General features: G+C 32.0%; 27 non-coding genes across 27 annotated transcripts; all 27 read left to right on the top strand.

The window, feature by feature from the left end:
* Nucleotides 1-7: 7 nt before the first annotated feature.
* TRNAS-UGA (transfer RNA serine (anticodon UGA)) lies at nt 8-89 on the top strand. The gene has a single exon. It is a non-coding gene; the product is annotated as a tRNA-Ser (tRNA).
* Nucleotides 90-1667: 1578 nt separating this feature from the next.
* TRNAS-CGA (transfer RNA serine (anticodon CGA)) lies at nt 1668-1749 on the top strand. Its single transcript has one exon. It is a non-coding gene; the product is annotated as a tRNA-Ser (tRNA).
* A 436-nt stretch (nt 1750-2185) lies between these two features.
* On the top strand, nt 2186-2267 carry TRNAS-UGA (transfer RNA serine (anticodon UGA)). The gene has a single exon. It is a non-coding gene; the product is annotated as a tRNA-Ser (tRNA).
* Nucleotides 2268-3680: 1413 nt separating this feature from the next.
* On the top strand, nt 3681-3762 carry TRNAS-UGA (transfer RNA serine (anticodon UGA)). Its single transcript has one exon. It is a non-coding gene; the product is annotated as a tRNA-Ser (tRNA).
* Nucleotides 3763-4681: 919 nt separating this feature from the next.
* TRNAS-UGA (transfer RNA serine (anticodon UGA)) lies at nt 4682-4763 on the top strand. Its single transcript has one exon. It is a non-coding gene; the product is annotated as a tRNA-Ser (tRNA).
* A 434-nt stretch (nt 4764-5197) lies between these two features.
* Nucleotides 5198-5279, top strand: TRNAS-UGA (transfer RNA serine (anticodon UGA)). Its single transcript has one exon. It is a non-coding gene; the product is annotated as a tRNA-Ser (tRNA).
* A 919-nt stretch (nt 5280-6198) lies between these two features.
* Nucleotides 6199-6280, top strand: TRNAS-UGA (transfer RNA serine (anticodon UGA)). The gene has a single exon. It is a non-coding gene; the product is annotated as a tRNA-Ser (tRNA).
* A 435-nt stretch (nt 6281-6715) lies between these two features.
* On the top strand, nt 6716-6797 carry TRNAS-UGA (transfer RNA serine (anticodon UGA)). Its single transcript has one exon. It is a non-coding gene; the product is annotated as a tRNA-Ser (tRNA).
* Nucleotides 6798-7716: 919 nt separating this feature from the next.
* On the top strand, nt 7717-7798 carry TRNAS-CGA (transfer RNA serine (anticodon CGA)). Its single transcript has one exon. It is a non-coding gene; the product is annotated as a tRNA-Ser (tRNA).
* A 746-nt stretch (nt 7799-8544) lies between these two features.
* Nucleotides 8545-8626, top strand: TRNAS-UGA (transfer RNA serine (anticodon UGA)). Its single transcript has one exon. It is a non-coding gene; the product is annotated as a tRNA-Ser (tRNA).
* Nucleotides 8627-9545: 919 nt separating this feature from the next.
* Nucleotides 9546-9627, top strand: TRNAS-UGA (transfer RNA serine (anticodon UGA)). Its single transcript has one exon. It is a non-coding gene; the product is annotated as a tRNA-Ser (tRNA).
* Nucleotides 9628-10062: 435 nt separating this feature from the next.
* Nucleotides 10063-10144, top strand: TRNAS-UGA (transfer RNA serine (anticodon UGA)). Its single transcript has one exon. It is a non-coding gene; the product is annotated as a tRNA-Ser (tRNA).
* Nucleotides 10145-11063: 919 nt separating this feature from the next.
* Nucleotides 11064-11145, top strand: TRNAS-CGA (transfer RNA serine (anticodon CGA)). Its single transcript has one exon. It is a non-coding gene; the product is annotated as a tRNA-Ser (tRNA).
* A 746-nt stretch (nt 11146-11891) lies between these two features.
* TRNAS-UGA (transfer RNA serine (anticodon UGA)) lies at nt 11892-11973 on the top strand. Its single transcript has one exon. It is a non-coding gene; the product is annotated as a tRNA-Ser (tRNA).
* A 920-nt stretch (nt 11974-12893) lies between these two features.
* TRNAS-CGA (transfer RNA serine (anticodon CGA)) lies at nt 12894-12975 on the top strand. The gene has a single exon. It is a non-coding gene; the product is annotated as a tRNA-Ser (tRNA).
* Nucleotides 12976-13409: 434 nt separating this feature from the next.
* On the top strand, nt 13410-13491 carry TRNAS-UGA (transfer RNA serine (anticodon UGA)). The gene has a single exon. It is a non-coding gene; the product is annotated as a tRNA-Ser (tRNA).
* A 920-nt stretch (nt 13492-14411) lies between these two features.
* Nucleotides 14412-14493, top strand: TRNAS-CGA (transfer RNA serine (anticodon CGA)). The gene has a single exon. It is a non-coding gene; the product is annotated as a tRNA-Ser (tRNA).
* A 363-nt stretch (nt 14494-14856) lies between these two features.
* Nucleotides 14857-14938, top strand: TRNAS-UGA (transfer RNA serine (anticodon UGA)). Its single transcript has one exon. It is a non-coding gene; the product is annotated as a tRNA-Ser (tRNA).
* A 996-nt stretch (nt 14939-15934) lies between these two features.
* On the top strand, nt 15935-16016 carry TRNAS-UGA (transfer RNA serine (anticodon UGA)). The gene has a single exon. It is a non-coding gene; the product is annotated as a tRNA-Ser (tRNA).
* Nucleotides 16017-16934: 918 nt separating this feature from the next.
* TRNAS-CGA (transfer RNA serine (anticodon CGA)) lies at nt 16935-17016 on the top strand. Its single transcript has one exon. It is a non-coding gene; the product is annotated as a tRNA-Ser (tRNA).
* Nucleotides 17017-17449: 433 nt separating this feature from the next.
* Nucleotides 17450-17531, top strand: TRNAS-UGA (transfer RNA serine (anticodon UGA)). The gene has a single exon. It is a non-coding gene; the product is annotated as a tRNA-Ser (tRNA).
* Nucleotides 17532-18450: 919 nt separating this feature from the next.
* TRNAS-CGA (transfer RNA serine (anticodon CGA)) lies at nt 18451-18532 on the top strand. The gene has a single exon. It is a non-coding gene; the product is annotated as a tRNA-Ser (tRNA).
* A 434-nt stretch (nt 18533-18966) lies between these two features.
* TRNAS-UGA (transfer RNA serine (anticodon UGA)) lies at nt 18967-19048 on the top strand. The gene has a single exon. It is a non-coding gene; the product is annotated as a tRNA-Ser (tRNA).
* A 919-nt stretch (nt 19049-19967) lies between these two features.
* On the top strand, nt 19968-20049 carry TRNAS-CGA (transfer RNA serine (anticodon CGA)). The gene has a single exon. It is a non-coding gene; the product is annotated as a tRNA-Ser (tRNA).
* Nucleotides 20050-20483: 434 nt separating this feature from the next.
* On the top strand, nt 20484-20565 carry TRNAS-UGA (transfer RNA serine (anticodon UGA)). Its single transcript has one exon. It is a non-coding gene; the product is annotated as a tRNA-Ser (tRNA).
* A 911-nt stretch (nt 20566-21476) lies between these two features.
* TRNAS-CGA (transfer RNA serine (anticodon CGA)) lies at nt 21477-21559 on the top strand. Its single transcript has one exon. It is a non-coding gene; the product is annotated as a tRNA-Ser (tRNA).
* A 1426-nt stretch (nt 21560-22985) lies between these two features.
* Nucleotides 22986-23067, top strand: TRNAS-CGA (transfer RNA serine (anticodon CGA)). Its single transcript has one exon. It is a non-coding gene; the product is annotated as a tRNA-Ser (tRNA).
* The last annotated feature ends 698 nt before the right edge of the window (nt 23068-23765 follow it).

Here is a 23765-nt window from a genome sequence, read left to right as displayed (position 1 = left end):
AAGTAAGGTAGTTGTGGCCGAGTTGTTAAGGCGATGGACTTGAAATCCATTGGGGTCTCCCCACGTAGGTTCAAATCCTGCCAACTGCGTGTTGCTTTTCAATCACATGGAAAGACTAGCTTATAAATCATTATAACTTCATTTTACATAAAACTCAACTACCGTGGGTGCTGTATTTTCCAAAATTGCATTTAATGTTACAGCCTTTAAGGAAATATTGTAACATGTTACCTCCACTTCAAGGAATAAATTTTTTTATTTTATAACAGTAGTTTATTATGTCCACATTGTTCAGGTAACTTTGGCCACGTGGTTGAGGTAATGACCTCATTCTCCATTAGGGTATACCCATTCAAAATCAAATCCTGCCAGATATGTGAAGCTTTTAAAGCTTGTTGCAAACATAATATACGATCAAGGTGAAGAAATCCAAAGAATGTTTTATTGAAGAATTGAACAAATCTTAGATAATCAACATCATTTTTCACAACGGATTTCTTTCTAAACCAGGTACTTTTAGAATAAGAATAATTTCCTGTATTTATAAGAACATGCATAAGACTATATGTAAATATTTTTCTATGGCAACACATGCATGCAGATACTTTCCAACTGGACTTAAATCTGCAGAAATATGTATGCTAATGAACTGATAATGGGATTGGAGAGTGTCATTTGTAAAAAATCCAAATAAAAAAAAGAATCACACCAATGAAAAATTGTATCCATCTTAAATAATTACTATTTGATGAAATATCAAGGAAACATGCAATGCATTTTACATAAACAGTGCATTTAAAATGTTGCTCTAAGACTCTGATTTATGTTTCACTAAGCTTAAGAGTAAATGTCCTTGACACTTACATGAGTCTATACTAGCTATTATTTTTTGCAAAGTTTAAGTATTAATATAGCAACAAAATGAGAAAAAGTCTATTTGTTATTTCTGCCAACTAGAAATCTGAAACAATATTTCTGCGCTCAATGTTTTCGGTAAACTGCTAGTCAGGTAGTTGTGGCCGAGTGATTAAGGCGATGGACTCGAAATCCATTGGGGGTTCCGCGCGAAGGTTCAAATCGTGTCACTTACGTGAAACTATTCAATCAAATGTAAAGATAAACTTCTAAATCATTAAAACTTACTTTTCCATATTCCAAAATTGCATTTAATGTTACAGCCTTTAAGGAAATATTGTAACATGTTACCTCCACTTCAAGGAATTTTTTTTTTTTTTTTATAACAGTAGTTTATTATGTCAACATTGTTCAGGTAACTTTGGCCACGTGGTTGAGGTAATGAACTCATTCTCCATTAGGGTATACCCATTCAAAATCAAATCCTGCCAGATATGTGAAGCTTTTAAAGCTTGTTGCAAACATAATATACAATCAAGGTGAAGAAATCCAAAGAATGTTTTATTGAAGAATTGAACAAATCTTAGATAATCAACATCATTTTTCACAATGGATTTCTTTCTAAACCAGGTACTTTTAGAATAAGAATACTTTCCTGTATTTATAAGAACATGCATAAGACTATATGTAAATATTTTTCTACGGCAACACATGCAACAACAAAATGAGAAAAAGTCTATTGTTTTTTTCTGTCAACTAGAAATCTGAAACAATATATCTGCGCTCAATGTTTTCGGTAAACTACTAGTCAGGTAGTTGTGGCCGAGTGGTTAAGGCTATGGACTCGAAATCCATTGGGGGTTCCCCGCGCAGGTTCAAATCTTGTCAACTACGTGTAACTTTTCAATCAAATGTAAATTTAAACTTCTAAATCATTAAAACTTACTTTTCCATATAACTCCACTAGGTGCTAAATTTTCCAAAATGGATTTTAAAGTTACAACTTTTAATGAAATGTTGTAACATGTTACCTCCACTTCAGCAAATTAAATAGAAAAAACTATACATTTTTAACACCAAGTTATTATGTCTGTACTGTTCAGGTAGCTGTGGCCAAGTGCATGAGGTGATGGACTGTTTCTTAATGCACAAGATTAAATGTCCTTGATGCCTACATTTTACATTAATCTATATCAGCTATTATATTTGCCAAAGTGTATCTGCTAATATAGCAAAAAGAACTGTGTAAAATTGCATTGGTAATTTATTTCAACTAGAAATATAAATATTTATTATTGAACTCAATTTTTTGAACTTTACCACCAGTAAGGTAGTTGTGGCCGAGTGGTTAAGGCGATGGACTTGAAATCCATTGGGGTCTCCCTGCGTAGGTTCAAATCCTGCCAACTACGTATTGCTTTTCAATCACATGGAAAGACGAGCTTATAAGTCATTATAACTTCATTTTACATAAAACTCAACTACAGTAGGTGCTGTGTTTCCAAAATTGCATTTAATGTTACAGCTTTTAAGGAAATATTGTAACACGTTACCTCCACTTCAAGAAATATTTTTTTTTAATTTTATAACAGTAGTTTATTATGTCGACATTGTTCAGGTAACTTTGGCCACGTGGTTGAGGTAATGAACTCATTCTCCATTAGGGTATACCCATTCAAAATCAAATCCTGCCAGATATGTGAAGCTTTTAAAGCTTGTTGCAAACATAATATACGATCAAGGTGAAGAAATCCAAAGAATGTTTTATTGAAGAATTGAACAAATCTTAGATAATCAACATAATTTTTCACAATGGATTTCTTTCTAAACCAGGTACTTTTAGAATATGAAGCCCTTCCTGTATTTATAAGAACATGCATAAGACTATATGTAAATATTTTTCTATGGCAACACATGCATGCAGATACTTTCCAACTGGACTTAAATCTGCAGAAATATGTATGCTAATGAACTGATAATGGGATTGGAGAGTGTCATTTGTAAAAAATCCAAATAAAAAAAAGAATGACACCAATGAAAAATTGTATCCATCTTAAATAATTACTATTTGATGAAATATCAAGGAAACATGCAATGCATTTTACATAAACAGTGCCTTTAAAATGTTGCTCTAAGACTCTGATTTATGTTTCACTACGCTTAAGAGTAAATGTCCTTGACACTTACATGAGTCTATACTAGCTATTATTTTTTGCAAAGTTTAAGTATTAATATAGCAACAAAATGAGAAAAAGTCTATTGTTTTTTTCTGCCAACTAGAAATCTGAAACAATATTTCTGTGCTCAATGTTTCTGGTAAACTGCTAGTCAGGTAGTTGGACTCGAAATTCATTGGGGGTTCCCCGCGCAGGTTCAAATCCTGCCAACTACGTGAAACTTTTCAATCAAATGTAAATTTAAACTTCTAAATCATTAAAACTTACTTTTCCATATAACTCCACTAGGTGCTAAATTTTCCAAAATGGATTTTAAAGTTACAACTTTTAATGAAATGTTGTAACATGTTACCTCCACTTCAGCAAATTAAAAAAAAACTATACATTTTTAACACCAAGTTATTATGTCTGTACTGTTCAGGTAGCTGTGGCCAAGTGCATGAGGTGATGGACTGTTTCATAATGCACAAGATTAAATGTCCTTGACGCCTACATTTTACATTAATCTATATCAGCTATTATATTTGCCAAAGTGTATCTGCTAATATAGCAAAAAAAACTGTGTAAAATTGCATTGGTAATTTATTTCAACTAGAAATATGATTATTTATTATTGAGCTCAAATTTTTGATCTATGCCACAAGTAAGGTAGTTGTGGCCGAGTGCTTAAGGCGATGGACTTGAAATCCATTGGGGTCTCCCCGCGTAGGTTCAAATCCTGCCAACTACGTGTTGCTTTTCAATCACATGGAAAGACTAGCTTATAAATCATTATAACTTCATTTTACATAAACCTCAACTACAGTAGGTGCTGTATTTTCCAAAATTGCATTTAATGTTACAGCCTTTAAGGAAATATTGTAACACGTTACCTCCACTTCAAGGAATAATTTATTTTATTTTATAACAGTAGTTTATTATGTCGACATTGTTCAGGTAACTTTGGCCACGTGGTTGAGGTAATGAACTCATTCTCCATTAGGGTATACCCATTCAAAATCAAATCCTGCAAGATATGTGAAGTTTTTAAAGCTTGTTGCAAACATAATATACAATCAAGGTGAAGAAATCCAAAGAATGTTTTATTGAAGAATTGAACAAATCTTAGAAAATCAACATCATTTTTCACAATGGATTTCTTTCTAAACCAGGTACTTTTAGAATATGAATACTTTCCTGTATTTATAAGAACATGCATAAGACTATATGTAAATATTTTCTATGGCAACACATGCATGCAGATACTTTCCAACTGGACTTAAATCTTCAGAAATATGTATGCTAATGAACTGATAATGGGATTGGAGAGTGTCATTTGTAAAAAATCCAAATAAAAAAAAGAATGACACCAATGAAAAATTGTATCCATCTTAAATAATTACTATTTGATGAAATATCAAGGAAACATGCAATGCATTTTACATAAACAGTGCATTTAAAATGTTGCTCTAAGACTCTGATTTATGTTTCACTAAGCTTAAGAGTAAATGTCCTTGACACTTACATGAGTCTATACTAGCTATTATTTTTTGCAAAGTTTAAGTATTAATATAGCAACAAAATGAGAAAAAGTCTATTGTTTTTTTCTGCCAACTAGAAATCTGAAACAATATATCTGCTCTCAATGTTTTCGGTAAACTGCTAGTCAGGTAGTTGTGGCCGAGTGGTTAAGGCGATGGACTTGAAATCCATTGGGGTCTCCCTGCGCAGGTTCAAATCCTGCCAACTACGTGTAACTTTTCAATCAAATGTAAATTTAAACTTCTAAATCATTAAAACTTACTTTTCCATATAACTCCACTAGGTGCTAAATTTTCCAAAATGGATTTTAAAGTTACAACTTTTAATGAAATGTTGTAACATGTTACCTCCACTTCAGCAAATTAAAAAAAAAACTATAAATTTTTAACACCAAGTTATTATGTCTGTACTGTTCAGGTAGCTGTGGCCAAGTGCATGAGGTGATGGACTGTTTCATAATGCACAAGATTAAATGTCCTTGACGCCTACATTTTACATTAATCTATATCAGCTATTATATTTGCCAAAGTGTATCTGCTAATATAGCAAAAAAAACTGTGTAAAATTGCATTGGTAATTTATTTCAACTAGAAATATGATTATTTATTATTGAGCTCAAATTTTTGATCTATGCCACAAGTAAGGTAGTTGTGGCCGAGTGCTTAAGGCGATGGACTTGAAATCCATTGGGGTCTCCCCGCGTAGGTTCAAATCCTGCCAACTACGTGTTGCTTTTCAATCACATGGAAAGACTAGCTTATAAATCATTATAACTTCATTTTACATAAACCTCAACTACAGTAGGTGCTGTATTTTCCAAAATTGCATTTAATGTTACAGCCTTTAAGGAAATATTGTAACACGTTACCTCCACTTCAAGGAATAATTTATTTTATTTTATAACAGTAGTTTATTATGTCGACATTGTTCAGGTAACTTTGGCCACGTGGTTGAGGTAATGAACTCATTCTCCATTAGGGTATACCCATTCAAAATCAAATCCTGCAAGATATGTGAAGTTTTTAAAGCTTGTTGCAAACATAATATACAATCAAGGTGAAGAAATCCAAAGAATGTTTTATTGAAGAATTGAACAAATCTTAGAAAATCAACATCATTTTTCACAATGGATTTCTTTCTAAACCAGGTACTTTTAGAATATGAATACTTTCCTGTATTTATAAGAACATGCATAAGACTATATGTAAATATTTTCTATGGCAACACATGCATGCAGATACTTTCCAACTGGACTTAAATCTTCAGAAATATGTATGCTAATGAACTGATAATGGGATTGGAGAGTGTCATTTGTAAAAAATCCAAATAAAAAAAAGAATGACACCAATGAAAAATTGTATCCATCTTAAATAATTACTATTTGATGAAATATCAAGGAAACATGCAATGCATTTTACATAAACAGTGCATTTAAAATGTTGCTCTAAGACTCTGATTTATGTTTCACTAAGCTTAAGAGTAAATGTCCTTGACACTTACATGAGTCTATACTAGCTATTATTTTTTGCAAAGTTTAAGTATTAATATAGCAACAAAATGAGAAAAAGTCTATTGTTTTTTTCTGCCAACTAGAAATCTGAAACAATATATCTGCTCTCAATGTTTTCGGTAAACTGCTAGTCAGGTAGTTGTGGCCGAGTGGTTAAGGCGATGGACTTGAAATCCATTGGGGTCTCCCTGCGCAGGTTCAAATCCTGCCAACTACGTGTAACTTTTCAATCAAATGTAAATTTAAACTTCTAAATCATTAAAACTTACTTTTCCATATAACTCCACTAGGTGCTAAATTTTCCAAAATGGATTTTAAAGTTACAACTTTTAATGAAATGTTGTAACATGTTACCTCCACTTCAGCAAATTAAAAAAAAAACTATAAATTTTTAACACCAAGTTATTATGTCTGTACTGTTCAGGTAGCTGTGGCCAAGTGCATGAGGTGATGGACTGTTTCATAATGCACAAGATTAAATGTCCTTGACGCCTACATTTTACATTAATCTATATCAGCTATTATATTTGCCAAAGTGTATCTGCTAATATAGCAAAAAAAAACTGTGTAAAATTGCATTGGTAATTTATTTCAACTAGAAATATGATTATTTATTATTGAGCTCAAATTTTTGATCTATGCCACAAGTAAGGTAGTTGTGGCCGAGTGGTTAAGGCGATGGACTTGAAATCCATTGGGGTCTCCCCGCGTAGGTTCAAATCCTGCCAACTACGTGTTGCTTTTCAATCACATGGAAAGACTAGCTTATAAATCATTATAACTTCATTTTACATAAACCTCAACTACAGTAGGTGCTGTATTTTCCAAAATTGCATTTAATGTTACAGCCTTTAAGGAAATATTGTAACACGTTACCTCCACTTCAAGGAATAATTTATTTTATTTTATAACAGTAGTTTATTATGTCGACATTGTTCAGGTAACTTTGGCTACGTGGTTGAGGTAATGAACTCATTCTCCATTAGGGTATACCCATTCAAAATCAAATCCTGCCAGATATGTGAAGTTTTTAAAGCTTGTTGCAAACATAATATACAATCAAGGTGAAGAAATCCAAAGAATGTTTTATTGAAGAATTAAACAAATCTTAGATAATCAACATCATTTTTCACAATGGATTTCTTTCTAAACCAGGTACTTTTAGAATATGAATACTTTCCTGTATTTATAAGAACATGCATAAGACTATATGTAAATATTTTCTATGGCAACACATGCATGCAGATACTTTCCAACTGGACTTAAATCTTCAGAAATATGTATGCTAATGAACTGATAATGGGATTGGAGAGTGTCATTTGTAAAAAATCCAAATAAAAAAAAGAATGACACCAATGAAAAATTGTATCCATCTTAAATAATTACTATTTGATGAAATATCAAGGAAACATGCAATGCATTTTACATAAACAGTGCATTTAAAATGTTGCTCTAAGACTCTGATTTATGTTTCACTAAGCTTAAGAGTAAATGTCCTTGACACTTACATGAGTCTATACTAGCTATTCTTTTTTGCAAAGTTTAAGTATTAATATAGCAACAAAATGAGAAAAAGTCTATTGTTTTTTTCTGCCAACTAGAAATCTGAAACAATATATCTGCTCTCAATGTTTTCGGTAAACTGCTAGTCAGGTAGTTGTGGCCGAGTGGTTAAGGCGATGGACTCGAAATCCATTGGGGGTTCCCCGCGCAGGTTCAAATCCTGCCAACTACGTGTAACTTTTCAATCAAATGTAAATTTAAACTTCTAAATCATTAAAACTTACTTTTCCATATAACTCCACTAGGTGCTAAATTTTCCAAAATGGATTTTAAAGTTACAACTTTTAATGAAATGTTGTAACATGTTACCTCCACTTCAGCAAATTAAAAAAAAACTATACATTTTTAACACCAAGTTATTATGTCTGTACTGTTCAGGTAGCTGTGGCCAAGTGCATGAGGTGATGGACTGTTTCATAATGCACAAGATTAAATGTCCTTGACGCCTACATTTTACATTAATCTATATCAGCTATTATATTTGCCAAAGTGTATCTGCTATTATAGCAAAAAAAAACTGTGTAAACTTAAATCTGCAGAAATATGTATGCTAATGAACTGATAATGGGATTGGAGAGTGTCATTTGTAAAAAATCCAAATAAAAAAAAGAATGACACCAATGAAAAATTGTATCCATCTTAAATAATTACTATTTGATGAAATATCAAGGAAACATGCAATGCATTTTACATAAACAGAGCATTTAAAATGTTGCTCTAAGACTCTGATTTATGTTTCACTAAGCTTAAGAGTAAATGTCCTTGACACTTACATGAGTCTATACTAGCTATTATTTTTTGCAAAGTTTAAGTATTAATATAGCAACAAAATGAGAAAAAGTCTATTGTTTTTTTCTGCCAACTAGAAATCTGAAACAATATATCTGCTCTCAATGTTTTCGGTAAACTACTAGTCAGGTAGTTGTGGCCGAGTGGTTAAGGCGATGGACTTGAAATCCATTGGGGTCTCCCTGCGTAGGTTCAAATCCTGCCAACTACGTGTTGCTTTTCAATCACATGGAAAGACTAGCTTATAAATCATTATAACTTCATTTTACATAAACCTCAACTACAGTAGGTGCTGTATTTTCCAAAATTGCATTTAATGTTACAGCCTTTAAGGAAATATTGTAACACGTTACCTCCACTTCAAGGAATAATTTATTTTATTTTATAACAGTAGTTTATTATGTCGACATTGTTCAGGTAACTTTGGCCACGTGGTTGAGGTAATGAACTCATTCTCCATTAGGGTATACCCATTCAAAATCAAATCCTGCCAGATATGTGAAGTTTTTAAAGCTTGTTGCAAACATAATATACAATCAAGGTGAAGAAATCCAAAGAATGTTTTATTGAAGAATTGAACAAATCTTAGATAATCAACATCATTTTTCACAATGGATTTCTTTCTAAACCAGGTACTTTTAGAATATGAATACTTTCCTGTATTTATAAGAACATGCATAAGACTATATGTAAATATTTTCTATGGCAACACATGCATGCAGATACTTTCCAACTGGACTTAAATCTGCAGAAATATGTATGCTAATGAACTGATAATGGGATTGGAGAGTGTCATTTGTAAAAAATCCAAATAAAAAAAAGAATGACACCAATGAAAAATTGTATCCATCTTAAATAATTACTATTTGATGAAATATCAAGGAAACATGCAATGCATTTTACATAAACAGTGCATTTAAAATGTTGCTCTAAGACTCTGATTTATGTTTCACTAAGCTTAAGAGTAAATGTCCTTGACACTTACATGAGTCTATACTAGCTATTATTTTTTGCAAAGTTTAAGTATTAATATAGCAACAAAATGAGAAAAAGTCTATTGTTTTTTTCTGCCAACTAGAAATCTGAAACAATATATCTGCTCTCAATGTTTTCGGTAAACTGCTAGTCAGGTAGTTGTGGCCGAGTGGTTAAGGCGATGGACTTGAAATCCATTGGGGTCTCCCTGCGCAGGTTCAAATCCTGCCAACTACGTGTAACTTTTCAATCAAATGTAAATTTAAACTTCTAAATCATTAAAACTTACTTTTCCATATAACTCCACTAGGTGCTAAATTTTCCAAAATGGATTTTAAAGTTACAACTTTTAATGAAATGTTGTAACATGTTACCTCCACTTCAGCAAATTAAAAAAAAAACTATAAATTTTTAACACCAAGTTATTATGTCTGTACTGTTCAGGTAGCTGTGGCCAAGTGCATGAGGTGATGGACTGTTTCATAATGCACAAGATTAAATGTCCTTGACGCCTACATTTTACATTAATCTATATCAGCTATTATATTTGCCAAAGTGTATCTGCTAATATAGCAAAAAAAAACTGTGTAAAATTGCATTGGTAATTTATTTCAACTAGAAATATGATTATTTATTATTGAGCTCAAATTTTTGATCTATGCCACAAGTAAGGTAGTTGTGGCCGAGTGGTTAAGGCGATGGACTTGAAATCCATTGGGGTCTCCCCGCGTAGGTTCAAATCCTGCCAACTACGTGTTGCTTTTCAATCACATGGAAAGACTAGCTTATAAATCATTATAACTTAATTTTACATAAACCTCAACTACAGTAGGTGCTGTATTTTCCAAAATTGCATTTAATGTTACAGCCTTTAAGGAAATATTGTAACACGTTACCTCCACTTCAAGGAATAATTTATTTTATTTTATAACAGTAGTTTATTATGTCGACATTGTTCAGGTAACTTTGGCTACGTGGTTGAGGTAATGAACTCATTCTCCATTAGGGTATACCCATTCAAAATCAAATCCTGCCAGATATGTGAAGTTTTTAAAGCTTGTTGCAAACATAATATACAATCAAGGTGAAGAAATCCAAAGAATGTTTTATTGAAGAATTGAACAAATCTTAGATAATCAACATCATTTTTCACAATGGATTTCTTTCTAAACCAGGTACTTTTAGAATATGAATACTTTCCTGTATTTATAAGAACATGCATAAGACTATATGTAAATATTTTCTATGGCAACACATGCATGCAGATACTTTCCAACTGGACTTAAATCTTCAGAAATATGTATGCTAATGAACTGATAATGGGATTGGAGAGTGTCATTTGTAAAAAATCCAAATAAAAAAAAGAATGACACCAATGAAAAATTGTATCCATCTTAAATAATTACTATTTGATGAAATATCAAGGAAACATGCAATGCATTTTACATAAACAGTGCATTTAAAATGTTGCTCTAAGACTCTGATTTATGTTTCACTAAGCTTAAGAGTAAATGTCCTTGACACTTACATGAGTCTATACTAGCTATTATTTTTTGCAAAGTTTAAGTATTAATATAGCAACAAAATGAGAAAAAGTCTATTGTTTTTTTCTGCCAACTAGAAATCTGAAACAATATATCTGCTCTCAATGTTTTCGGTAAACTGCTAGTCAGGTAGTTGTGGCCGAGTGGTTAAGGCGATGGACTCGAAATCCATTGGGGGTTCCCCGCGCAGGTTCAAATCCTGCCAACTACGTGTAACTTTTCAATCAAATGTAAATTTAAACTTCTAAATCATTAAAACTTACTTTTCCATATAACTGCACTAGGTGCTAAATTTTCCAAAATGGATTTTAAAGTTACAACTTTTAATGAAATGTTGTAACATGTTACCTCCACTTCAGCAAATTAAAAAAAAACTATACATTTTTAACACCAAGTTATTATGTCTGTACTGTTCAGGTAGCTGTGGCCAAGTGCATGAGGTGATGGACTGTTTCATAATGCACAAGATTAAATGTCCTTGACGCCTACATTTTACATTAATCTATATCAGCTATTATATTTGCCAAAGTGTATCTGCTATTATAGCAAAAAAAAACTGTGTAAACTTAAATCTGCAGAAATATGTATGCTAATGAACTGATAATGGGATTGGAGAGTGTCATTTGTAAAAAATCCAAATAAAAAAAAGAATGACACCAATGAAAAATTGTATCCATCTTAAATAATTACTATTTGATGAAATATCAAGGAAACATGCAATGCATTTTACATAAACAGAGCATTTAAAATGTTGCTCTAAGACTCTGATTTATGTTTCACTAAGCTTAAGAGTAAATGTCCTTGACACTTACATGAGTCTATACTAGCTATTATTTTTTGCAAAGTTTAAGTATTAATATAGCAACAAAATGAGAAAAAGTCTATTGTTTTTTTCTGCCAACTAGAAATCTGAAACAATATATCTGCTCTCAATGTTTTCGGTAAACTGCTAGTCAGGTAGTTGTGGCCGAGTGGTTAAGGCGATGGACTTGAAATCCATTGGGGTCTCCCCGCGTAGGTTCAAATCCTGCCAACTATGTGTTGCTTTTCAATCACATGGAAAGACTAGCTTATAAATCATTATAACTTCATTTTACATAAACCTCAACTACAGTAGGTGCTGTATTTTCCAAAATTGCATTTAATGTTACAGCCTTTAAGGAAATATTGTAACACGTTACCTCCACTTCAAGGAATAATTTATTTTATTTTATAACAGTAGTTTATTATGTCGACATTGTTCAGGTAACTTTGGCCACGTGGTTGAGGTAATGAACTCATTCTCCATTAGGGTATACCCATTCAAAATCAAATCAAGCCAGATATGTGAAGTTTTTAAAGCTTGTTGCAAACATAATATACAATCAAGGTGAAGAAATCCAAAGAATGTTTTATTGAAGAATTGAACAAATCTTAGATAATCAACATCATTTTTCACAATGGATTTCTTTCTAAACCAGGTACTTTTAGAATATGAATACTTTCCTGTATTTATAAGAACATGCATAAGACTATATGTAAATATTTTTCTATGGCAACACATGCATGCAGATACTTTCTAACTGGACTTAAATCTGCAGAAATATGTATGCTAATGAACTGATAATGGGATTGGAGAGTGTCATTTGTAAAAAATCCAAATAAAAAAAAGAATGACACCAATGAAAAATTGTATCCATCTTAAATAATTACTATTTGATGAAATATCAAGGAAACATGCAATGCATTTTACATAAACAGTGCATTTAAAATATTGCTCTAAGACTCTGATTTATGTTTCACTAAGCTTAAGAGTAAATGTCCTTGACACTTACATGAGTCTATACTAGCTATTATTTTTTGCAAAGTTTAAGTATTAATATAGCAACAAAATGAGAAAAAGTCTATTGGTTTTTTCTGTCAACTAGAAATCTGAAACAATATATCTGCGCTCAATGTTTTCAGTAAACTGCTAGTCAGGTAGTTGTGGCTGAGTGGTTAAGGCGATGGACTCGAAATCCATTGGGGGTTCACCGCGCAGGTTCAAATCCTGCCAACTATGTGAAACTATTCAATCAAATGTAAAGATAAACTTCTAAATAATTAAAACTTACGTTTCCATATAACTCCACTAGGTGCTAAATTTTGCAAAATGGATTTTAAAGTTACAACTTTTAATGAAATGCTGTAACATGTTACCTCCACTTCAGTAAATTAAAAAAAATATTTAATTTTTAACACCAAGTTATTATGTCTGTACTGTTCAGGTAGCTGTGGCCAAGTGCCTGAGGTGATGTACTGTTTCATAATGCACAAGATTAAATGTCCTTGACGCCAACATTTTACATTAATCTATATCAGCAATTATATTTGCCAAAGTGTATCTGCTAATATAGTAAAAAAAAAACTGTGTAAAATTGCATTGGTAATTTATTTCAACTAGAAATATAAATATTTATTATTGAGCTCAAATTTTTGAACTTTGCCACAAGAAAGGTAGTTGTGGCCGAGTTGTTAAGGCGATGGACTTGAAATCCATTGGGGTCTCCCCACGTAGGTTCAAATCCTGCCAACTGCGTGTTGCTTTTCAATCACATGGAAAGACTAGCTTATAAATCATTATAACTTCATTTTACATAAAACTCAACTACCGTGGGTGCTGTATTTTCCAAAATTGCATTTAATGTTACAGCCTTTAAGGAAATATTGTAACATGTTACCTCCACTTCAAGGAATAAATTTTTTTATTTTATAACAGTAGTTTATTATGTCCACATTGTTCAGGTAACTTTGGCCACGTGGTTGAGGTAATGACCTCATTCTCCATTAGGGTATACCCATTCAAAATCAAATCCTGCCAGATATGTGAAGCTTTTAAAGCTTGTTGCAAACATAATATACGATCAAGGTGAAGAAATCCAAAGAATGTTTTATTGAAGAATTGAACAAATCTTAGATAATCAACATCATTTTTCACAACGGATTTCTTTCTAAACCAGGTACTTTTAGAATAAGAATAATTTCCTGTATTTATAAGAACATGCATAAGACTATATGTAAATATTTTTCTATGGCAACACATGCATGCAGATACTTTCCAACTGGACTTAAATCTGCAGAAATATGTATGCTAATGAACTGATAATGGGATTGGAGAGTGTCATTTGTAAAAAATCCAAATAAAAAAAAGAATGACACCAATGAAAAATTGTATCCATCTTAAATAATAACTATTTGATGAAATATCAAGGAAACATGCAATGCATTTTACATAAACAGTGCATTTAAAATGTTGCTCTAAGACTCTGATTTATGTTTCACTAAGCTTAAGAGTAAATGTCCTTGACACTTACATGAGTCTATACTAGCTATTATTTTTTGCAAAGTTTAAGTATTAATATAGCAACAAAATGAGAAAAAGTCTATTGTTTTTTTCTGCCAACTAGAAATCTGAAACAATATATCTGCTCTCAATGTTTTCGGTAAACTGCTAGTCAGGTAGTTGTGGCCGAGTGGTTAAGGCGATGGACTCGAAATCCATTGGGGGTTCCCCGCGCAGGTTCAAATCCTGCCAACTACGTGTAACTTTTCAATCAAATGTAAATTTAAACTTCTAAATCATTAAAACTTACTTTTCCATATAACTCCACTAGGTGCTAAATTTTCCAAAATGGATTTTAAAGTTACAACTTTTAATGAAATGTTGTAACATGTTACCTCCACTTCAGCAAATTAAAAAAAAAACTATAAATTTTTAACACCAAGTTATTATGTCTGTACTGTTCAGGTAGCTGTGGCCAAGTGCATGAGGTGATGGACTGTTTCATAATGCACAAGATTAAATGTCCTTGACGCCTACATTTTACATTAATCTATATCAGCTATTATATTTGCCAAAGTGTATCTGCTAATATGTGAACCATTGAACGATGCCACAATTATGGTAGTTGTGGCCGAGTGGTTAAGGCGATGGACTTGAAATCCATTGGGGTCTCCCCGCGCAGGTTCAAATCCTGCCAACTACGTGTTGCTTTTCAATCACATGGAAAGACTAGCTTATAAATCATTATAACTTCATTTTACATAAACCTCAACTACAGTAGGTGCTGTTTTTTCCAAAATTGCATTTAATGTTACAGCCTTTAAGGAAATATTGTAACACGTTACCTCCACTTCAAGGAATAATTTATTTTATTTTATAACAGTAGTTTATTATGTCGACATTGTTCAGGTAACTTTGGCCACGTGGTTGAGGTAATGAACTCATTCTCCATTAGCGTATACCCATTCAAAATCAAATCCTGCCAGATATGTGAAGTTTTTAAAGCTTGTTGCAAACATAATATACAATCAAGGTGAAGAAATCCAAAGAATGTTTTATTGAAGAATTGAACAAATCTTAGATAATCAACATCATTTTTCACAATGGATTTCTTTCTAAACCAGGTACTTTTAGAATATGAATACTTTCCTGTATTTATAAGAACATGCATAAGACTATATGTAAATATTTTCTATGGCAACACATGCATGCAGATACTTTCCAACTGGACTTAAATCTGCAGAAATATGTATGCTAATGAACTGATAATGGGATTGGAGAGTGTCAATTGTAAAAAATCCAAATAAAAAAAAGAATGACACCAATGAAAAATTGTATCCATCTTAAATAATAACTATTTGATGAAATATCAAGGAAACATGCAATGCATTTTATATAAACAGTGCATTTCAGCAAATTAAAAAAAAACTATAAATTTTTAACACCAAGTTATTATGTCTGTACTGTTCAGGTAGCTGTGGCCAAGTGCATGAGGTGATGGACTGTTTCATAATGCACAAGATTAAATGTCCTTGACGCCTACATTTTACATTAATCTATATCAGCTATTATATTTGCCAAAGTGTATCTGCTAATATAGCAAAAAAAACCTGTGTAAAATTGCATTGGTAATTTATTTCAACTAGAAATATGATTATTTATTATTGAGCTCAAATTTTTGAACTATGCCACAAGTAAGGTAGTTGTGGCCGAGTGGTTAAGGCGATGGACTTGAAATCCATTGGGGTCTCCCCGCGTAGGTTCAAATCCTGCCAACTACGTGTTGCTTTTCAATCACATGGAAAGACTAGCTTATAAATCATTATAACTTCATTTTACATAAACCTCAACTACAGTAGGTGCTGTATTTTCCAAAATTGCATTTAATGTTACAGCCTTTAAGGAAATATTGTAACACGTTACCTCCACTTCAAGGAATAATTTATTTTATTTTATAACAGTAGTTTATTATGTCGACATTGTTCAGGTAACTTTGGCCACGTGGTTGAGGTAATGAACTCATTCTCCATTAGGGTATACCCATTCAAAATCAAATCCTGCCAGATATGTGAAGTTTTTAAAGCTTGTTGCAAACATAATATACAATCAAGGTGAAGAAATCCAAAGAATGTTTTATTGAAGAATTGAACAAATCTTAGATAATCAACATCATTTTTCACAATGGATTTCTTTCTAAACCAGGTACTTTTAGAATATGAATACTTTCCTGTATTTATAAGAACATGCATAAGACTATATGTAAATATTTTCTATGGCAACACATGCATGCAGATACTTTCCAACTGGACTTAAATCTGCAGAAATATGTATGCTAATGAACTGATAATGGGATTGGAGAGTGTCATTTGTAAAAATCCAAATAAAAAAAAGAATGACACCAATGAAAAATTGTATCCATCTTAAATAATAACTATTTGATGAAATATCAAGGAAACATGCAATGCATTTTACATAAACAGTGCATTTAAAATGTTGCTCTAAGACTCTGATTTATGTTTCACTAAGCTTAAGAGTAAATGTCCTTGACACTTAAATGAGTCTATACTAGCTATTATTTTTTGCAAAGTTTAAGTATTAATATAAAAACAAAATGAGAAAAAGTCTATTGTTTTTTTCTGCCAACTAGAAATCTGAAACAATATATCTGCTCTCAATGTTTTCGATAAACTGCTAGTCAGGTAGTTGTGGCCGAGTGGTTAAGGCGATGGACTCGAAATCCATTGGGGGTTCCCCGCGCAGGTTCAAATCCTGCCAACTACATGTAACTTTCAATCAAATGTAAATTTAAACTTCTAAATCATTAAAACTTACTTTTCCATATAACTCCACTAGGTGCTAAATTTTCCAAAATGGATTTTAAAGTTACAACTTTTAATGAAATGTTGTAACATGTTACCTCCATTTCAGCAAATTAAAAAAAAACTATAAATTTTTAACACCAAGTTATTATGTCTGTACTGTTTAGGTAGCTGTGGCCAAGTGCATGAGGTGATGGACTGTTTCATAATGCACAAGATTAAATGTCCTTGACGCCTACATTTTACATTAATCTATATCAGCTATTATATTTGCCAAAGTGTATCTGCTAATATAGCAAAAAAAACCTGTGTAAAATTGCATTGGTAATTTATTTCAACTAGAAATATGATTATTTATTATTGAGCTCAAATTTTTGAACTATGCCACAAGTAAGGTAGTTGTGGCCGAGTGGTTAAGGCGATGGACTTGAAATCCATTGGGGTCTCCCCGCGTAGGTTCAAATCCTGCCAACTACGTGTTGCTTTTCAATCACATGGAAAGACTAGCTTATAAATCATTATAACTTCATTTTACATAAACCTCAACTACAGTAGGTGCTGTATTTTCCAAAATTGCATTTAATGTTACAGCCTTTAAGTAAATATTGTAACACGTTACCTCCACTTCAAGGAATAATTTATTTTATTTTATAACAGTAGTTTATTATGTCGACATTGTTCAGGTAACTTTGGCCACGTGGTTGAGGTAATGAACTCATTCTCCATTAGGGTATACCCATTCAAAATCAAATCCTGCCAGATATGTGAAGTTTTTAAAGCTTGTTGCAAACATAATATACAATCAAGGTGAAGAAATCCAAAGAATGTTTTATTGAAGAATTGAACAAATCTTAGATAATCAACATCATTTTTCACAATGGATTTCTTTCTAAACCAGGTACTTTTAGAATATGAATACTTTCCTGTATTTATAAGAACATGCATAAGACTATATGTAAATATTTTCTATGGCAACACATGCATGCAGATACTTTCCAACTGGACTTAAATCTGCAGAAATATGTATGCTAATGAACTGATAATGGGATTGGAGAGTGTCATTTGTAAAAAATCCAAATAAAAAAAAGAATGACACCAATGAAAAATTGTATCCATCTTAAATAATAACTATTTGATGAAATATCAAGGAAACATGCAATGCATTTTACATAAACAGTGCATTTAAAATGTTGCTCTAAGACTCTGATTTATGTTTCACTAAGCTTAAGAGTAAATGTCCTTGACACTTACATGAGTCTATACTAGCTATTATTTTTTGCAAAGTTTAAGTATTAATATAAAAACAAAATGAGAAAAAGTCTATTGTTTTTTTCTGCCAACTAGAAATCTGAAACAATATATCTGCTCTCAATGTTTTCGGTAAACTGCTAGTCAGGTAGTTGTGGCCGAGTGGTTAAGGCGATGGACTCGAAATCCATTGGGGGTTCCCCGCGCAGGTTCAAATCCTGCCAACTACGTGTAACTTTTCAATCAAATGTAAATTTAAACTTCTAAATCATTAAAACTTACTTTTCCATATAACTCCACTAGGTGCTAAATTTTCCAAAATGGATTTTAAAGTTACAACTTTTAATGAAATGTTGTAACATGTTACCTCCATTTCAGCAAATTAAAAAAAAACTATAAATTTTTAACACCAAGTTATTATGTCTGTACTGTTCAGGTAGCTGTGGCCAAGTGCATGAGGTGATGGACTGTTTCATAATGCACAAGATTAAATGTCCTTGACGCCTACATTTTACATTAATCTATATCAGCTATTATATTTGCCAAAGTGTATCTGCTAATATAGCAAAAAAAACCTGTGTAAAATTGCATTGGTAATTTATTTCAACTAGAAATATGATTATTTATTATTGAGCTCAAATTTTTGAACGATGCCACAAGTAAGGTAGTTGTGGCCGAGTGGTTAAGGCGATGGACTTGAAATCCATTGGGGTCTCCCCGCGTAGGTTCAAATCCTGCCAACTACGTGTTGCTTTTCAATCACATGGAAAGACTAGCTTATAAATCATTATAACTTCATTTTACATAAACCTCAACTACAGTAGGTGCTGTTTTTTCCAAAATTGCATTTAATGTTACAGCCTTTAAGGAAATATTGTAACACGTTACCTCCACTTCAAGGAATAATTTATTTTATTTTATAACAGTAGTTTATTATGTCGACATTGTTCAGGTAACTTTGGCCACGTGGTTGAGGTAATGAACTCATTCTCCATTAGGGTATACCCATTCAAAATCAAATCCTGCCAGATATGTGAAGTTTTTAAAGCTTGTTGCAAACATAATATACAATCAAGGTGAAGAAATCCAAAGAATGTTTTATTGAAGAATTGAACAAATCTTAGATAATCAACATCATTTTTCACAATGGATTTCTTTCTAAACCAGGTACTTTTAGAATATGAATACTTTCCTGTATTTATAAGAACATGCATAAGACTATATGTAAATATTTTCTATGGCAACACATGCATGCAGATACTTTCCAACTGGACTTAAATCTGCAGAAATATGTATGCTAATGAACTGATAATGGGATTGGAGAGTGTCATTTGTAAAAAATCCAAATAAAAAAAAGAATGACACCAATGAAAAATTGTATCCATCTTAAATAATAACTATTTGATGAAATATCAAGGAAACATGCAATGCATTTTACATAAACAGTGCATTTAAAATGTTGCTCTAAGACTCTGATTTATGTTTCACTAAGCTTAAGAGTAAATGTCCTTGACACTTACATGAGTCTATACTAGCTATTATTTTTTGCAAAGTTTAAGTATTAATATAAAAACAAAATGAGAAAAAGTCTATTGTTTTTTTCTGCCAACTAGAAATCTGAAACAATATATCTGCTCTCAATGTTTTCGATAAACTGCTAGTCAGGTAGTTGTGGCCGAGTGGTTAAGGCGATGGACTCGAAATCCATTGGGGGTTCCCCGCGCAGGTTCAAATCCTGCCAACTACGTGTAACTTTCAATCAAATGTAAATTTAAAATTCTAAATCATTAAAACTTACTTTTCCATATAACTCCACTAGGTGCTAAATTTTCCAAAATGGATTTTAAAGTTACAACTTTTAATGAAATGTTGTAACATGTTACCTCCATTTCAGCAAATTAAAAAAAAACTATAAATTTTTAACACCAAGTTATTATGTCTGTACTGTTCAGGTAGCTGTGGCCAAGTGCATGAGGTGATGGACTGTTTCATAATGCACAAGATTAAATGTCCTTGACGCCTACATTTTACATTAATCTATATCAGCTATTATATTTGCCAAAGTGTATCTGCTAATATAGCAAAAAAAAACCTGTGTAAAATTGCATTGGTAATTTATTTCAACTAGAAATATGATTATTTATTATTGAGCTCAAATTTTTGAACTATGCCACAAGTAAGGTAGTTGTGGCCGAGTGGTTAAGGCGATGGACTTGAAATCCATTGGGGTCTCCCCGCGTAGGTTCAAATCCTACGTGTTGCTTTTCAATCACATGGAAAGACTAGCTTATAAATCATTATAACTTCATTTTACATAAACCTCAACTACAGTAGGTGCTGTAATTTCCAAAATTGCCTTTAATGTTACAGCCTTTAAGGAAATATTGTAACACGTTACCTCCACTTCAAGGAATAATTTATTTTATTTTATAACAGTAGTTTATTATGTCGACATTGTTCAGGTAACTTTGGCCACGTGGTTGAGGTAATGAACTCATTCTCCATTAGGGTATACCCATTCAAAATCAAATCCTGCCAGATATGTGAAGTTTTTAAAGCTTGTTGCAAACATAATATACAATCAAGGTGAAGAAATCCAAAGAATGTTTTATTGAAGAATTGAACAAATCTTAGATAATCAACATCATTTTTCACAATGGATTTCTTTCTAAACCAGGTACTTTTAGAATATGAATACTTTCCTGTATTTATAAGAACATGCATAAGACTATATGTAAATATTTTCTATGGCAACACATGCATGCAGATACTTTCCAACTGGACTTAAATCTGCAGAAATATGTATGCTAATGAACTGATAATGGGATTGGAGAGTGTCATTTGTAAAAAATCCAAATAAAAAAAAGAATGACACCAATGAAAAATTGTATCCATCTTAAATAATTACTATTTGATGAAATATCAAGGAAACATGCAATGCATTTTACATAAACAGTGCATTTAAAATGTTGCTCTAAGACTCTGATTTATGTTTCACTAAGCTTAAGAGTAAATGTCCTTGACACTTACATGAGTCTATACTAGCTATTATTTTTTGCAAAGTTTAAGTATTAATATAGCAACAAAATGAGAAAAAGTCTATTGTTTTTTTCTGCCAACTAGAAATCTGAAACAATATATCTGCTCTCAATGTTTTCGGTAAACTGCTAGTCAGTTAGTTGTGGCCGAGTGGTTAAGGCGATGGACTCGAAATCCATTGGGGGTTCCCCGCGCAGGTTCAAATCCTGCCAACTACGTGTAACTTTTCAATCAAATGTAAATTTAAACTTCTAAATCATTAAAACTTACTTTTCCATATAACTCCACTAGGTGCTAAATTTTCCAAAATGGATTTTAAAGTTACAACTTTTAATGAAATGTTGTAACATGTTACCTCCACTTCAGCAAATTAAAAAAAAACTATACATTTTTAACACCAAGTTATTATGTCTGTACTGTTCAGGTAGCTGTGGCCAAGTGCATGAGGTGATGGACTGTTTCATAATGCACAAGATTAAATGTCCTTGACGCCTACATTTTACATTAATCTATATACAGCTATTATATTTGCCAAAGTGTATCTGCTAATATAGCAAAAAAAAACTGTGTAAAATTGCATTGATAATTTATTTCAACTAGAAATATGATTATTTATTATTGAGCTCAAATTTTTGAACTATGCCACAAGTAAGGTAGTTGTGGCCGAGTGGTTAAGGCGATGGACTTGAAATCCATTGGGGTCCTGCCAACTCCTGCCAACTACGTGTTGCTTTTCAATCACATGGAAAGACTAGCTTATAAATCATTATAACTTCATTTTACATAAACCTCAACTACAGTAGGTGCTGTATTTTCCAAAATTGCATTTAATGTTACAGCCTTTAAGGAAATATTGTAACACGTTACCTCCACTTCAAGGAATAATTTATTTTATTTTATAACAGTAGTTTATTATGTCGACATTGTTCAGGTAACTTTGGCCACGTGGTTGAGGTAATGAACTCATTCTCCATTAGGGTATACCCATTCAAAATCAAATCCTGCCAGATATGTGAAGTTTTTAAAGCTTGTTGCAAACATAATATACAATCAAGGTGAAGAAATCCAAAGAATGTTTTATTGAAGAATTGAACAAATCTTAGATAATCAACATCATTTTTCACAATGGATTTCTTTCTAAACCAGGTACTTTTAGAATATGAATACTTTCCTGTATTTATAAGAACATGCATAAGACTATATGTAAATATTTTCTATGGCAACACATGCATGCAGATACTTTCCAACTGGACTTAAATCTGCAGAAATATGTATGCTAATGAACTGATAATGGGATTGGAGAGTGTCATTTGTAAAAAATCCAAATAAAAAAAAGAATGACACCAATGAAAAATTGTATCCATCTTAAATAATTACTATTTGATGAAATATCAAGGAAACATGCAATGCATTTTACATAAACAGTGCATTTAAAATGTTGCTCTAAGACTCTGATTTATGTTTCACTAAGCTTAAGAGTAAATGTCCTTGACACTTACATGAGTCTATACTAGCTATTATTTTTTGCAAAGTTTAAGTATTAATATAAAAACAAAATGAGAAAAAGTCTATTGTTTTTTTCTGCCAACTAGAAATCTGAAACAATATATCTGCTCTCAATGTTTTCGGTAAACTGCTAGTCAGGTAGTTGTGGCCGAGTGGTTAAGGCGATGGACTCGAAATCCATTGGGGGTTCCCCGCGCAGGTTCAAATCCTGCCAACTACGTGTAACTTTTCAATCAAATGTAAATTTAAACTTCTAAATCATTAAAACTTACTTTTCCATATAACTCCACTAGGTGCTAAATTTTCCAAAATGGATTTTAAAGTTACAACTTTTAATGAAATGTTGTAACATGTTACCTCCACTTCAGCAAATTAAAAAAAAACTATAAATTTTTAACACCAAGTTATTATGTCTGTACTGTTCAGGTAGCTGTGGCCAAGTGCATGAGGTGATGGACTGTTTCATAATGCACAAGATTAAATGTCCTTGACGCCTACATTTTACATTAATCTATATCAGCTATTATATTTGCCAAAGTGTATCTGCTAATATAGCAAAAAAAAACTGTGTAAAATTGCATTGGTAATTTATTTCAACTAGAAATATGATTATTTATTATTGAGCTCAAATTTTTGAACTATGCCACAAGTAAGGTAGTTGTGGCCGAGTGGTTAAGGTGATGGACTTGAAATCCATTGGGGTCCTGCCAACTCCTGCCAACTACGTGTTGCTTTTCAATCACATGGAAAGACTAGCTTATAAATCATTATAACTTCATTTTACATAAACCTCAACTACAGTAGGTGCTGTATTTTCCAAAATTGCATTTAATGTTACAGCCTTTAAGGAAATATTGTAACACGTTACCTCCACTTCAAGGAATAATTTATTTTATTTTATAACAGTAGTTTATTATG

The sequence above is a fragment of the Crinia signifera genome, chromosome 11, assembly GCF_055691185.1.
Source record: "Crinia signifera chromosome 11, ASM5569118v1, whole genome shotgun sequence".
Lineage (NCBI taxonomy): Eukaryota > Metazoa > Chordata > Amphibia > Anura > Myobatrachidae > Crinia > Crinia signifera.
This window is presented reverse-complemented; position numbering and strand designations above follow the sequence as displayed.